The sequence below is a fragment of the Cygnus olor genome, chromosome 5 (genome assembly GCF_009769625.2).
Source record: "Cygnus olor isolate bCygOlo1 chromosome 5, bCygOlo1.pri.v2, whole genome shotgun sequence".
NCBI classification, from domain to species: Eukaryota; Metazoa; Chordata; class Aves; order Anseriformes; family Anatidae; genus Cygnus; species Cygnus olor.
Window position 1 is genome coordinate 29,007,825 of NC_049173.1, and position 16,989 is coordinate 29,024,813.

The 16,989-nt window shown below is 37.7% G+C and overlaps 1 protein-coding gene across 1 annotated transcript in view; it reads left to right on the forward strand.

Moving 5' to 3' along the window:
* Positions 1-16,989, forward strand: part of KCNQ1 (potassium voltage-gated channel subfamily Q member 1) — a 344,271-nt gene that overhangs the window by 211,222 nt on the left and 116,060 nt on the right.

The following is a 16,989-nucleotide window of genomic DNA, read 5'->3' on the forward strand; positions in this document are numbered from 1 at the left end:
TCCTGGAGAAACTGACTGCTCATGGCTTGGATGGGTGTGTGCTTTGTTGGGTTAAAAACTGCTTGGGTGGCTAGGCCCAAAGAGTTGTGGTGAATGGAGTTAAATCCAGCTGGAGGCCAGTCACTAGTGGTGTCCCCCAGGGACACTGGGGCTATTTAGTCTAGAGAAAAGGAGGTTTGGGGAAAACCTTTTTGTTTTCTACAATTACCTTTAAGGGGGTTGTAGCAGGGTGGGGGTTGGTCTCTTCTCCCAAGCAACAAGTGATAGGACAGTAGGGAATGGCCTCAAGTTGTACCAGGGGAGGTGTAGGTTGGATATTAGGAAAAACTTCTTCACTGAAGGGGTTGTGAGGCATTGGAAAAGACAGCCCAGGGAAGTAGTGGAGTCACCTTTCCTGGAGGTCTTCAAAAGACATATAGGTGTGGTGCTTAGGGACATGGTTTTGTGGTAGGCTTGGCAGTGCTAGGTTAACAGTTGGACTTGATGATCTTAGAGGTCTTTTCCAGCCTAAATGATTCTATGGTTCTCTGTATTCATAGCAAAATAATTACAACTGCATGATTAGGATCTGTTTATTTAAATTAGAATGACTTTCATTTCTGACTTCTGGAGAGACTCTATTTAAATGCATCAAGCTTTCGTGCATGCAACTCAGTGGGAAATGTGAATGACATATTTAGGTAACAAAGCAGACCAAAGTAGTAGAAGCTAAAAATTCAACACAACATGATATGGAATGAGCCATGTTTAAATGGAGAGAGCAGTGAAGTCACCTGTATGCAACCTCTAGCTTTAATCCCATTTTTTCTCAGCCTGTTTCTTCTCAATTTTTCTCAGCTATGCATTTTTCTGTAAATCTCTATTGCTAAAGGGTGGTTTGGGACCTGTTTTTCTATCTTTAACATAGGTCAACTCCCATGCCTATTTATGGCAAATCTTACCATGTCTATTTTGGGTCATTTTACTGGTTTAAGTCCCAGCTTGTAAAGACAACTGGTTTGTAGCTTCACACGAAGAAGTAATTGAAAGAAAAGGCTGAGTTGCCCTAATGCTTTGAATAGTGGAAACTTTTTTTTTTTTAAAAGACAGAAATAAATCCCATTGTTTTGAGCCCCCTGTGTGTCTGATTCCTGCATGCTGACAGTATGGTAGTTCACAAAAGTTTGCAATTTCATGTTCTTCAGTCTTCCCAACATTTTTTTTCTCTCAGTATGCTTATTCTTGCGTTCCTTGAACATACACAGTTGAGTGTAATGTCAGTTTGTGTATCTTGTTGCTGTTGTTGTTGTGATGCTTTATGCTCCATTAAGCAAAAATGCATGACACCGTCTCAGGAAAGGGTGATTTAGGTGTGTGGAGGGGTATGCAGGGGTTTTTCGTCCTGCTGAACACTTGAACCAGTCTTGTAGCAAGGCTGGGTGTTTCTTGGTATGTTTCTGAAAACATTTTGTCAGGTTATTCATCCGTATTAGCTCCGTTGAATACAGGTTGTTTGAAGTGAAATATTTAAAAAAAAAAAAAAAAAGTTTTTCAGGTCATACACCCTCGAGGCAGGCAGGTACTGTGAAGTCTGCATGGACATTGACATAGTAAGAACATGTAGCTGAACAGTTTCACCTATATACCAGTCAACTCTGCTTTAGACTAATGAGCTTAGAGTATATAATTCATTTCTTTTTAACATCAGTGAGCCTAGTGAGGCTGTGTCCCTACAAATGGCCCTGTTTTTATGAAAACAAAGTCATTTTCAGAAAATGCTTTTATTTCTTGCATGAAACAGCAAATTTAAAGGGAAATCTGAAGAATGGCAAAGCTTAGTTAAGAAAACTACATTAAATGCAAAAGGCAAGCAATAGAATTGTTAATAGGAGACAAAATTAGCAGCTGTAGAAAAATCTATGCTGTCTTTAATACAGTTTTTGCGTTCATGTTTTGTCACTGTACTTTAACTGATAACACAAGTGTTGCCATTCATGGGTACAGGAACAATAGGAGAGTTGGAGAATGAGAAAATCCATGTTGTGAGAGCAGGTTCAGTGGTGTGCTTGGCTTGTGTACTTTGGCTCTAAGCATACGTAAGGTCTTTCTTCTCTGCACACCACCAAGTCTTTTGGTCTTCACCGAATAAAAGGCTCATGAAGTGCCTTTATAAGCAGAGATGCCTGGGTATTTAATGGCTGAATATTGTATATATCTGATCATAAACTGGGAATTGCCTGTTATATGTTTGTGCAAGTATGTGTGTACAATGTTTTCGTTGTACTTAACACTAAAATATTTTGTTGGTAGGAAATATAGGACTAGAAAAATATTAGTTCACCAGTATGCATCTCTCCTTTTTTTTTCTCCCTGCTCTTGTTCTTTACTGATGTTTCAAAATAAATAAGTAAATAAAAAAAAAAAGGGGAAAATGTTCAGATAATTTTGTGGGACTCAACTTTTGGCTTTGCCACAGGCTTCCTGTGTAACCTCAGATAAACTGCATTATATACTACGTTTTGACAGGGGTCTGGAAAAATGTTTATGTGAAACAAGAAAGTATTAGATTTCTTATGTTTGCTCAAATGAGAGATTTCAATAAAGATCTATCAAATGAGTCAGGCAGAACTTCTAATGAACACCTAATTTTTGAGGGTTTCATAATGAGATGAGATTACCTTCACCAGCGTCTCTGAGTATCTCTAAGAAATTGCACTTTGACTTTTCAGAGGCAGCCTCTGCAGATGTTCAGGCAGCCATCCAGGTGTCTAAAGATAATAGAAGAAATTCCAACTCACTGAGATCGATAACAGAACTTTTATTGACTTCAGTAGGCCAAGATTTTACCCTGTCACAGATCCGTGCTAATCCTTATAAGAGAACAGCTCTCCTACAAGGGTTAAAGATGAGAAATAATTTAAAAGCATATCCTTTTGTACTGCCCCTCTGCTTTTTATGTTCTCTTCAAGAGCTAGTGTGAATGCATGATTGAACACTTGTCTTTTTTTTTTTTTATGGAAAGGTGTTTATTCATTTGATGTTTCCCAAATATGGATTGAAGTAATGGCATCGCCAGCATGTGTTGTGATTTTTCCTCTGTAAATATAGATACTACCATGCTGGATACCTTTCTTGAGCTTCCAAGGAGTGTTCAAGCTTCTTTAAGAACATTTTTTTTTTAATAACAGAAATCATTGCCATTGTAAATAAAGTCATGAGAAAAAAGAGTGTATGTTCTTGTTAAATTCAGAAAAGATAAAAAAAAAAAAAAAAGTATTTTCAGGTTAAAAGTTCTCATGTTCAATCCTCATTGCTAATTATCTACTTAGGTGAGGCTACATTACAAAACCCAAATAACTATATATTATTATATAATCCACATTTTAATTTAAGGCTGTCATAGTTACAGAGCAGCACATAAGAGTGCAGGTTTTTTGTTCCGGTGGGTTCATGCCATTAATTTTAGGTATCTCACTTAGATTCTCTGAATTACCTGAGCTGGAAAAGCCAGCTGCCCTCTGCTGACTGGAGAGGACACGTGGACTTCTGTCTTCTGGGCCTTTGAGCTAGATGTCTACCTGCTTTGTTTTTAGGTGGAAAATCACTTAGAAGTTTATACGTTGCTCCTGTATATAAAATCATTGCAAAGAGCAACTAACTTGAAAGGGCCTGACCTTACATGCAGTATACAGCCTTCCCGCCACTTTGTATTCTGGTTTCTTTTTCCCCTCAAAACAACTGCTTTACTATTCTCCTTAGCTGAAAAAAAGTGAACTAAACCTGTAGCTCAGTAGAAGCACTCCAGCAGTAATCAATCAAGCAAAGATATATATATATATATACACACATACACAGATATATATATATATACACACAAACGCAAACACCCACTCGCATAGGGGAAGAAAATAAAGCTAATTTGCTGTTAAAACTGTGAGGATTGTGGTACCGATGATCAATTGCGTGGTGCACCTTTTAACATGAAAGGAAATGAGATTCCATTTTTATCTAGAAATTCATATTTATGAAATTCAAAATAGAACTAAACATTTCTTTTGAAAACTAAGCAGTTTATTTTAGCCTCACTAGTTATATTTATTTCTGTAAGTCAGAAAGGTTAAGGGAATGTCCAAATACAGTTTGGATACAGTTTAATTTGTGCTGCAGCTAGTTATTTAAGAAATGCCCACTATTGTATTTGAAGGTGAACTTTTACAGTGCTTTTCTTTAATACTTTAAAGCACAGGAATGAAAATAAGCTTTGAGACAGCTCTTAGTACTCTGGAAAGCAGTCTCCAGCCCATTCGCACTTTAATTTTATCTGAATGTGAACCTTAAGCTGCAAGAATTCTTAACGACCCTTCAGTTGCTGGTCAGATTCAGGAAAATATTCTAAAATGAAAAATCTTTAGGTTTTTGTGGCCTTTATTTTGGGTCTGACTGCAACTAGATAATTGTCCTAATAACTTTGTAGTAATGCTTCTTGGGAAGCAGCAGCTAGAGGCATCAGGACAGCCTGCTGTAGAGGATAAACCATCTCAGGGCATCATATAACACAGAAGGAAAAATGAACTGTATTGAAAAAAAAACACAACAATTTGGTCACCTAATTATACAAATACAAATAATTTGTTACTCTGTTTCATCAGTATAGTGCATGCACACACATAAATACTGCTCAAAGAGAACGATATTGAAACTAGAAAACAGAGAGAAGAGCACTCTATAGTTTCTAGACAGGGGCAGTCTAGTTACAAGACAAAAAATACAACTTATTTGGTGTATATTTTGATAGTCCATTCTAGTAAGCAATATCATCTTAGTCTTCTCAATAAAATTAATAGTGGATAAACATTCAGAGATTTGAGTAGAGATTGCATCATATAGAGTCTCTCAGATTCTTCCAGATCTCATGAGTCTTCGAAGTGGGTTGTGAAAGTGTTGTGAGAGAAAAGAGTTTGTGCTGATTTTTTTTTCCCCTGCTTCTAATTCAAGCTAGAGTTTCTGTGAAAATGTTCTTTATTGTGGCATTTTATCATTGGTGATTTAGGTCTTGACTCGCAAACAGAAGAAATAGTATGAAGAAAAGATAAGGAAGCCTTTCTAAATATGAAAAGTCTATTTGTTTGTGGTTTGGTCTGATATTATGTGAAATTGATTGTTTGAATTAGAGACCAGAATTTTAAATGTATAAGGCAACTCTGAGGCATATGGGTGATCAGTAGGATTTGCCTCACTGTTCTGTAGCTATTTGTCTCTCTGCATCTTTAGGAACTTACTTATTATGTTTAAAAAATCCAGCATTACTAAGAAGTGTGCTAGAGGCTGAAAGTCTCAGCTGAGGGTTTGGCTGACTGCTTCTGATCCTGCCTCTCCTGCAGGTGAGACACTGGGGGCTGAGTTGTACATGTACCTTATCTTGCACCCCAAAAAAGTAAATCATCACAGTCATTTTAATGCCAAACAAGATCTCTCTCTGCTTTCCTAGGTAACGTTTGCCATGTGTTTTGTGGTATGATATTAACCTTGACATGGGAATCACCTGATTCTCAAGGCAAGTAGAACACAAAGGGTGGCAATGCTGAGCCCCCCTTGATTCCACTCCTAGTATATTCCCTTGGGTGTTGTCTATTCTGGACTGTAGTAGCTAGCTTAGTTTTCACCTAAAACTGCCTAATTCCTACTGGCTGCATTAAGCATATTTAAGCTGATGTTCAGCCCTCATTGAGGAAATTTTGCTTTGCAGAAATGTTATGAATCTATGAAGTGGACTGATAATTTTAATAAAGCACTTGACTGTAAATTGCTTTGTAAACATCATCACATATCTGCACAGGGAGATAGGAATATTAAGCAAAACATTTTTTCTGTGCAGCAGAACTTAAGTTGTAAGGTACACAGACCTGTTAACATCTGGAGTTGGGAGGAATAGTAGCTGGAGAAGAGAAAATAAATAAAATACTGTTATAAATGAAATACTGTTTTCTGTATCTAACTTAGTAGAGAATAATTTCTCTAGGCCAAAAAATACGTTGTTGAGCTGCGCATGTGCTTTGGAACCACAAACAGAAACGGAGCTCACATACCAGAGTAGTTAGTCCCAGCCAGTTTCTGTCTCCAGCATATCAGCTCGTAAAATTTCCCGTCTTTTGCAATAGTAATAACACAGCATATTCTGTAACTATTAGGTTGAACAGGAAAACTCATGTGTTTCAGGTCAAATTTTCCACACAAAAAATACAAACCCAGTTAATAAGTACACATCTAGAATTATGCTCAATATATAAACTATATTTTCTATCTTAAAAGTTTTCTTATATGTATGATTTTTTCAGGTTTCTACTGATCCCTCAATATGCAAAGCAAGTGTGCAAATTTAGGCACATGTTCTCCCTTTGACTTCAATAAGACTAGTCATGCATATAGTGTCATCCACCAGCTTTGGTGAGACAGGGGCTGCAGAGTGACTTTTTACATTTAGGCAGAAACTTTTGCACAGAATGCCTTTTAAAGAAGGGTTATGTAGCTAGCCATGTTGCACACATAATTTGGTAAATGTGATTATTTATTTTAGCAACTTTCAAGCTGCAAAGTGCTTCTGCTTCATACTCTTGCAATTTGTACATTGGGCTAAACATAGAACAGGCCCTATCGTGACCATTATTTAGGTACCTTATAAGACTTTCAAAACTGTATGTCCCAGCCTACGTAGATGGGCTGATAGACATCTTTGGAAGTCCCTTTGGTGACATCTGTAGGTGCCTGCATACAAATATGATCTTGGGTTCACAAGAGACAATGACAAGATCTGGATCTGAGCAGCTGCGGGACTAAAATGGAGCAAAAGAGGTTGTATTTGAAATTGGACTTTGGATTTAGAAAGTTGTTATGATAATAGGATGAAGGTGAGCAGTTGAGGATCTAACCCTACATTTTTCACAAAGTATGAGTTTGCTAAACGTAGGTCTTTGGTTTGAAATTATTAAAAAGAAAATAGAAGGAGAAAAAAAAAACTGTGGTGACTTCTGTGGTTATTGAAATTTGCAACCACATGTTTTGATGTAGCATGTTGGTCATAAGAAAATTTTGTTAATAGCAGGGGTTCTCTCTTAATCTCTCTTTCCCCCCCAGAAATGTTTCTTTGCAAGTACAATTACATAAAACACTTTTACCAAGCTATTTCAGAAGGACTCAGATTTTCTTTTAGGTTGTTTCTCTGATGGTTGTGGCACAAAACTTCAATCACAGCTGAGTTCTTTGAATGCCCCCACAACATGCCTGGTAGCTAAGACTGAATTCATTTTCATGCTACATTTTTCTAACGTGCTTACGTAGCTTCTTCATTAAAAAAATTATTTAGATACCCGTGTTTGCCACTTTAGAGACATTTTTCCTTTGAATTGCGATCTTTCCACTTCAGTACAGAAACACTTGCCACCCTAGCTTTTCACCAAGAGACATGGGCACAAGGACAACTTCACTGAGCTGCAGCAGTACAGGGACAGAGGTTGGATCATCACGGGCAAATATTATATATGCAGATGAGTGATGCTGCAGTAAGCTTAAAATTATCCTTTCCCTTCTCCTTTCAACCGTCCTGTGTTGGCTGGTTTAGGGTTTCCTCTAAGATATTGTATGGGTGTAGAGATTTAACATGATGTACCATCATTTTTGATTTCAGCCCTTGCTCGTTTCTGTGTTTAATCATACCATTGTGTCGTATATTTGAGCGAATTTCTGGAGGGGCGGGAACTCTGACCCTGACAAGGTATAGACTAATGCCTCTTGGCAATGCTGATATTCCAGCCCATTCTTTTCAAAAGGAAAAAAAAAGAAAAGGGGAAAAAAAAAAGAAAAAAAAAGGCAAAAAAAAAAAAAAAAGGCTGCATCTTAGGATTCCAGTTGGAACAGGCTATGCTTTTTTTTTTTTTTTTTTTTTTTTGGGCTAGTGAGCCATGAGAGAGGCTAAAATGGTAGGGAAGTGCTTGGGGATATTAAAAGACAACAAATAAACCCTCTTTATGACATCTTAACGCTCTTACATATTTCTGAAGAAAAACTATTGCTAATGTGTTAGTGTTAGTTCTCCTATTGCTTGATTAAGTAGTTTATAACCTTATGGTGAGACGACAGGCTGCTAGGTACTTCTTTCCCAGTGAAATACAGCCTGACATTCAAAACCAGAGGCCTGTGTTTGCCAGGTCTTGCTGTGTAAGGGAGATCCTAATCTCAACAAGATAAACTGCTTAAATAAAAGTTGATGAAAGAACAGTCCAAATAGTGGATTACACTCTCGCTGTTTTACAGTGCTTTGCTTTAGGACAATTCTTTGCTTGTATCCTTGGAGAAGTCAGTCAAAGAGCTGCAGTTTTAGGTGTTCTCAGAGTTTTATTAATCATGATTTTTACCCAGCTAATTTCTGTTCAGTTCTTGCATATTCATTTTGGGCTTGGAAAGAAAATATGGGGAAAGGGTTAAGAGCATGCTTTGCTCTTCATCTGTTTTAAATCCATAAATGTGAGCCCCTGTGCTGTTTCTAGGTTTCAGATTACTCCCTGTGATTTATAGGAAAAGGCTGTTCTCCGCAAGTTGAAATCCCATGTGTTTCTCTACCATTGTAAAACAACAAATCTTTGAGTATGCTTCTAGCTGCAAAAATTGCAGTTTTGAGCTACATTTGTAACTGTTTTTTTTTTGTTTTTTCTTTTTCAGTATGATGGCATTGACATGAAGTGAGGTCCCCTTGTCCTAATGCTATCCGTGCAAGGTTTTACAATGCTTTTCATAGCAGCTTGCACAGACTGTAGCAACACCCTTGTGTTTATAGTCTTCTTTCACTCTGCTTTTGGATGATACACCCACTAAAAAGTGCAGCTGGAGGCAGACACGTATCGTTCTGTATAAATTACATGCAGAGCGCCTACAGAGATGGCAGGCCAACAGCTGTGATGACCTAGCAGTCCGTGTGCTCCCATTCACTTCTGATGTCTCATGGTGTAAATCAGTGCAGAATTTGGCCTCATATATTTTTCGGTTGATTTTTGTGGGAGTGAGACATATATATATATATATTTTTTTTTTTGAGTTGTCTCATCATGTAATTGTGATGTGGTGTGAGTTCAGAATGTAATGCTTACAAACAGCTTCACAGCAGTGACATCCATCTTCCCTTTTTCATTATCAAATGGCAGGAGAATTTACCAATCACTTCTGTGGTAAAAAAACAACATGGAAAATGTTAAGGATTTCTGAAATAGTCTTATCACTAATTTTGGTAATGTAAATATTACTAATAAAGTCAATGGCCTTTTCCTTTTAGATGTTTTTCCTGCTGTAATTCCTGTCTCTGCAACAGGAGAGCTGCTTTATTTTGTCAGTTGGAACCGTGCAATTATTTTCGTTTGCTTTGAACAGCTGAGATGCTCTCTAGGTTTAGCTACTTGGCCTTGGTAGAATAGCATGAAGCTGCAAAGGTGTATAACTGAATCTAACTTCTTGCCTATGATTTATGAAGAAAAACTTTTATTTGTCTCTACTGACCATTATTTTAGAATGCACTATTACTGAGATAAGGAAAAAAAGTGAAGGAGGTTCTGGCTGAAGTCACAGTGTGAGGTTAAATAAGTAGCAATGCAATGTTGTTTTGACCTTTTATAGATCGCCAGTGAACTGCATCAGTAATTGATCTAATAAAAGCCTATTTCTTTTGTCTCAAAACAAAAGGTTAAATAGGATGTTGTTGTAGTATTACCTGATGTGTCTTAATTAAGATGGGGGATACAGCACGTATTAAATTAGTAAGTTCAAGTCTTATGTAAAGTGGAAATCAATAAGCGAGACTTCTTAATGAGTCCTGATCATACTTTTAATTTTTTTTGCTACTTGTATTCTGCCTTAGACATTTTTGCATATGGGTTGTACCTGGTGCTTATTCTGAGCAATGCAATTTAAGCTAAATAGAAAAGCCAGTCTCAGACTTGAGTTTGCAGTGGTCTGGCAGCTCCCTAGGATGAATACAACAAAGAGCTACCTTGTAGTGTTAACAACTTGTTGAGCATAATGAAGTAGTGTAACAGAAGCCAGTTTAATATCCAAAGGTTATTGTAAGTTTAATAGGCCAACAACAGAGAAACAAGCAACCATAGGCAATATGGTTATTTCTTTCCAGTATCGCTGATTTTAGCCCTGTGGATCCTTGTATAATTCAGAGCCATGCATGACAAGCTCTGAAAAACAAAAACAACAACAACAACAAAAACTTTTAACCAGATGCTGCAAAATACTAATATTCGTGTCTTTCCTTGTGCAGTGAACTACAGCTCTATTGTCTTCTATCTTCAGCTTCTTTGGAAAAAGAGTTTAACTTGTCAGACAATGTCTGGAAGACAATGCCATATACTATTATTTTCTTATCTGTGATCTCATTTGTGTCTAGTTACTTTCAAATTGTTTGGCTTTGAAAACATGTAAAAATAGTTGGGTTCTGCCTCAACAAGATGCAGAGAGTGAAGAGCTGACTGAAGATTCGCTGTGATTTGATAATGGGGAATTCACCAGATTAGGGAAACAACCAATAGTGACAAAAAGTGGACTGTTTTTTATATTTGTCTTTCATTTGGAACAGGGGTATTTCACTCCCTTTCAAAAATAGTTTTTTCCTTTGTTTTTTCCATGCCCTTTGTGCAACTCTTTATACCCTGTTAAAAGACATAAGTAAAAACAGAATTGCTAAAATATACAGTCAAAACTGTTTAGGATGTACAAGAAATATTATGCTTTTGTCTGATTTGAACACAAACCTTTATACTAAGGGTTATGTTCTTAGCTAGCATCATTGGCAGAACAGAAATGAACTCTCTGATGCTACATACGTTCATCCCAGCATAGCATTAGTCCAGAAAATGTAGATATCTTTATTCTAGTAGCTACAGCTATTTATCTTACTTCTAGAAGTACTGTGTATTTGACCATTTCACCCAAGAGAAGTTGAACAAATTAGAGGCTGGAACTCCAAAATCCTATGCTGTTTAGCTACTCATAATCGTTTTCTGTAGCTGGAAATGAGTTTTTGTTTTGTTTGTCAGGATGTGCTGAGGAACAGAGGGACAGCTGGGGATGAGCTGGGAGGTCAGCATGCTAGAAAACTTTGCATTTAATGATGTGCTTATCTTCCTTATCCCGTAGCCAGTCTTCCACTACCACATAAACACTTTGCAGAGAGCTGTTCCTGAAAATTTGGTTGCGAAATGGTTCCACCTTGAGTAACAGCAATATAGTCCTTGTGCAGCAATACAAATATTAGAGAGTTTATACTTCAGATAAGTTATGTAGCTAACCTGGTGAGACTCATGGTCCCTATCAGAAAAACAGCATCCAAAGCCATCTGTACTTTGTGCCATCTCTTGCTGATCACATGGCAGTGGTAACCTGTGTTAATTCTGGGTCAGAAAAGCAAAGCTTTTTCCCCTTTTCAGGCCTACATTTCAATATACATTTTAGATTACCTTGATAAGAGCATATTTTAAAGGGCCAGACTGATTAGCTGTATTTTCCGGACACACTCTGAGTCTCAAATTACCATTAATGCCTTATACAAGTCAAGTCAAGTCACTTCAGCTGGTTCTCCCCTTTCCATATTAACCCCCATCTCCTGCTTCCCCAGCACCATCTCCCAGGCCATCCCTGCAGACCTCTGGTCAGCTGCCACCACTACTCATAGTCTCCCAAAGCAGCAGAAAAGTCACAGTGCTGTGCTACAGCCAGCATATGTGCCTTTCGCCTACATATCTTATGTTAAAAAAAAAAAAAAAAAAAAAAAAAAACTGACACAACCACAAATACAGTGGGAGAATACAGTATGGGGAGGAGCTTGGTAATGTTAATTCAGCTTAAGCTAATTACCCTGGGGCTATGTTCACATTCAGTAAACAATAACCAAAATGTTTACTGCTTGAAAGTTCACCAGGAGAGTGGATTTGACATTACTTTTACGCAGTATTCTTACAGAGCAATTTATGATTTTATTGTCACTCAGAGTCCAATGGAAAGTCAGCCTCCATGTTCCCCTAGGTAGGAAACAGCAGTTATATTAGGGAACGCGCAGTTAAGTCAAAGCAGCTCATATTTTTAAAATTCACCACTTCAAACAGCCTATTCTGTATAAATTGTTAATGCAAAAATCCTTATAGAAGTTGTTTGCTGCTGACTTCGAAATATTCAGTGCAGATGAAGTCATATCTGTTCAGGTGCAACTGGCAAACATGAGTAAGAGTTAAGTAGGCATCGAACTTTCATAACTAGATAACTTGTTCGCCTGTAATTACTAGAATGCCTTTTCTTGTAAGACCAAAGAAGTTTGAAAAATGTATTGTTCCTGCTATTTGTGATTCTCCTTCTTTTTTTTTTCCTACCCTGAATATAGTATCTATTATTTCGCATCCTTTTTGCATTTAAACCTGTGAAGACCCTGGAGAGTGAGCACTAGGGGGATAGCTGCATTCATTTCATTTGTGTTGTTAGTCATTTCTAATTTTACTTTCTCAAATAGATGGGAAAACTAGAGGGCAAAGTCTAGTAAAAAATGTTTGTCCATTGAAAATAAACACATTCATACATTTGAAAATTTCTGGGAGCATTTATATCAACATTAAGTTTGGCTGAAGCTCATTTAATAAAACTTTGCTTTTGTAACTGGTTTACTCGTCAAGTCTTGTCATACTTTTCTGACACTTTGGGGCAGCTTTTACTAGTTTGTCCTTAAGGTGATTTTTGTGAATTGCTTATGGGTGAGGGTATTTTTTGAGAGCCCCTGGTAAACACATAATGATGGCTGCAAAAGTACATCAGAAGTAAGCAGCAGTTGCCAAGCTCTAGCACCAAAAGCAAGAGGTTGGGTAGCTCACATTATTTGAAAGAAGCAGTGATTCTAATTTTGTTCCTGGGTACAGTGTGCAAGCACTTCATATTACAGGACACACAGCCATGCAACCTAATCCATCCCAACTCATCACATGTAAAATGTTGTCCAATAACAGAGGCTCCCATCAAGCGTAATGTGTAAGGAATGACCGAATGTGTGAAAAGACAAGAATAACCTTGAGCCACAGCAAATTCTATACCAAAAGCCCCTAGAGGGCTAACGATGAAAGATTTCATTAGACTTAATGCACTAATGAAATGGCTTAATGTAGTTACTCTGAATCTCTTCCACCAGGTTTTGTTACAAGGACAGATTTTCAGTGCCTGAATGGAAAAAATAGTTCACATGCACAACATATTATTAAAATCTGATGTGTTAAAGTTCAAGTCTAAATAATGATTAGTGCCAAAAACTTCAGGCCAATCAACTGCAGCCTTCGTTCTTAATACTTTAGCTCTGTCTTAAGTCCGAAATTTAAGAAGACTGCAGAGAATTTAAATATGTTTGAAAACTGAGCTTGACTTCAAATCAGTGTTAGGTTTACTGAGGAGAGGGTATTTTGTAAAAGATATTGTAACTCAGTCACTTTCTCCTACTGAGTTTTCCTTCTGGTTAAACTCATTCTGAAGAGCGTTGTTGACCTTTTCACTCCAATAATATCAGTGTCCTTGTACGTGGGGATGTCTGTGCCAGACATTATGGGCCTGAAAATAATATGTTCTACAAATGAACAAAATACAAGTGTTACAAATAGGAAATTAGCACCACCTTTCCTCTGTCTTGTTGCTTTAATATTTCTGTTAACACTACACCAATATATGGAATACCTTTCTAAGATGAGAAGGGGGACACACTTATAATGGGATTACTAAGGTTTTGATGTCAAATTCAGCAGCATTTTAAGGACAGTAAATATTTCTAATTAGCAGATTTCTTTTTTCTATCTAGTTCTTTACTGAAAGACTTGTGTATTTTAGAACAGGGATGAATCTTACAAAACTTCATTAAAACAAACAAACAAAAAGCTTTTATTTTTCTTAAAATGTGAAACAACCAAACCACGCAACTGTTTACTTCCTGATGTTTGCAGGAAAAAATAAAAAAATCCATTCTTAGAATCTTAGCCTTGGTCCCAAAAGCATTCTTCTGGGGAAGCCCTGCTGGTCCCTTAGCAGGAATGAGACAGCAACGTACCTGCACTGCAGACAGTTGCTGGCCAAAGCCTGGGACCTTCGTTGTGGCTGTCTGTGAATGCAGGACCGTGGAATGAGTCATACCTTTGGGAGGGTACTGAGGTTTTGGCTGTGTTGTAAAAAATAAATAATATTGCAATACTAATGGCTCTATTACAATAGAAGTTTGGGGCATTTATAAATATATAACTTTCCAACCAAATGTGAATGTCTGTAAAAGTACCTTAAGTTCTTCAGTATGCTTGTTTTCCAAATTATGTGAAATTCCAGTCCAGATTTCTGATGGACTAATGAAGAGATCGGGTTTCCTCCAAATGGCTTGTGGTAGGTTAAGTAACCTAACAACAAAAGAAGGCAGAAAAACTAATGATTTCTAGTCATATTATTCTGTCAGGCTTCCTTTTGTAGTGTGGGTGCTCAACCCATTCCATTTTGCTGCGGGGTCATTTTCTTTGTCCTCATTCCTTTTGCTTCAAGGAGTGCCTGCATCAACAACAGGTTACTTTTCGAGTGCACAAATAAAGAAAACCTCATTTCTAAGTGTCAGAATAGGAATAATTTAAGCTTGCATGAAGCTATTGACCCTACTCCTACCAGGATGGTTTTCTGTTATTGATTTGATGTTATATTCTCCTTAATCATTCTAGATAATCCCTACAGGTTCTGACAATTTTACTGATTCATGGGCAGCTTCAGACCTTAATTGTCTGATTTTAAGTCCACTGGAAATGTTGTGTAGTATGTGCTGTGTTCAAGATCATCTTGATGTCCTATTTATATTGAGACAGAAGTGTATCGGTAGCCAGTGAAAGCTCCTGGCAGTTAGTGGCTGTGCAGTACGTTCTGTATGAGGAGCTGTTGGTCTTGGTCCGAGACAGGACAGTAGATATTTCCGGCCATATGGCTGAAGCCCAAATGAACGTTTGAACTGTAATGTTCTTCCTGCCCCTCCTGTAACTGATCCCAACACTGGCACAGGGGACAGTGCAACGTGTGGTGCTCCCATTGCCTTTCTAGGTTGCATCCATGAAGTGGAAAGGATATTTCAGCTGTTTGGGCTGATTTTCACCAACATGAAATTCATGGAAACAAAACTACAAAGTATTACTTGAAAAAATAAAGTCTTTTTTTAATCTGATTTTTCTTTGGAAAAGCTCATGCTGAGAGGTTGTCTAGCATTGGAAGCTGTAATCTTTAGGTTGATTTTACAGGCATGAAAAGCTACTTAAGCTTATTTTTGAAGGTAATACACTGGGGTTGTTGGAATCACTCAAGTGGTGATTTGCAAGTCACTTCAGATGTTGGTTATTGTGAGGTTAATGGGCATGGTGAGAGTCTAAGCCTGATAAATGCTCCCGACAGGAAAACAGCTTCATTAAGCAAAAGGTGAAAGCCTTTCCTGCTGCCCCTGTTACTAATGCACTTAACAAACATGCTTTCTACCAAAGTTAGGCAAAACCAAACTTGCAAGAAGTAGGGATTTCATTTGCAGGAGAGCTTAGCTCCCACAGCTAAATTGAAACAGGCAAGTTTTTGCAAGTATCCCAGTAGTCCCTGTCTGAAAAGGAAAGTTCTCTGATTCATGATGATCCTCTGATTCATGATGACCCAGCTCTAGCATGGACAAGGAGGTGATGGCACTGCCATCAGAGACATGGTCTGCACAGACATAATTTTCCAAAGGGTGTCTCCTGCTTTCTTTGATGATCATGCACCATAAAGGTATGTTGCTTCTGTATCTAGAAGCACTCTCAGATGACGTAATTTCCTGCCACACTCCTTTAAAATAAAATAAAAAGTCTTCATGAAAATCTCATTCAGAGGATAACAATGCATTGTGTGGCTGTTTGGTGTATAACAACACTGTATGTCCCCCCACATTGCAGACAGTCATTTTGTAACTAGAATTGAGAGATGTCACGAGTGGCTGAACAAACAAATATCTCCAGTTAATGTTTAAGCTCTCAATTTACTAAAGCATTTGTTACCAGTTTGCAAAAGAGATCAAACAACTGTGAATCATAACCTTGGCTACTAATTAAATCCTTTATTCCCTTCTCTCATTGCAGAAGCATTTAATCTCAGGGAAGCAGGACAGCCTGTTGGGCAGAATTAGATTTTACAGCATAAGCAGAAACAAGCTTACTGCAAGGTTTCCTATTGCAGTTGGAAATGTAAAGGAACAAAATGAGAATATTAACTTCCATTCCTGGCATCGAAGTTCATGTTAGCACTGAAAAATGATTGATTTAAAATTACTGCATTGGAAAATCATTTTGGTGGTGTAGTATTGTTATTTCACTGAATGGTGAATCTCATTTTTATTGTCCTACTGCCTTGCGTACAGATGAGGTTCTGCACCTAGACAGAAGATGAGGGATTTGGTGTACTTTACTAGTGACCGTATGCCCCAAAGAAAAGTGTTTTAGTCAAAAATAATGGACTGCGAAGAACACCCCAGAGGAAATGAGGCATAAAACAAAATACTACAAGCAGTTTTACTCCAATTGAAATGTATTTCTATTTGTCATAAGATGTTGTTGTGTGCATTATGCTGTGTATATCTGCATGAAAGTTACACTATCATACGTTTAATACCTAACACCGAATTCAGCAGCATTTATCTTTTTGGCTCTAACTCTGTGAAGTAGAACTTAAAAAGATAAATGCTTTATTTCCTTCTGGTTTTGTGGAAGTTGTCCTTGTCACGAGCAGTGATGCAGCAGGGGCTCTCGGAATAGCAACACCAGTAACTAAGATTGGGCTGACTCAGTTCACCGGGAGTCGATCCAAGAAGGCAGCTGGCCCGGTTAGAAGTGAATTTCCATTCTTATAACGTGAGCATGATGTTGCAGTCAAGTGTGCATGAGAGGGGACCTGGACAGAGTCCTGTGAAAG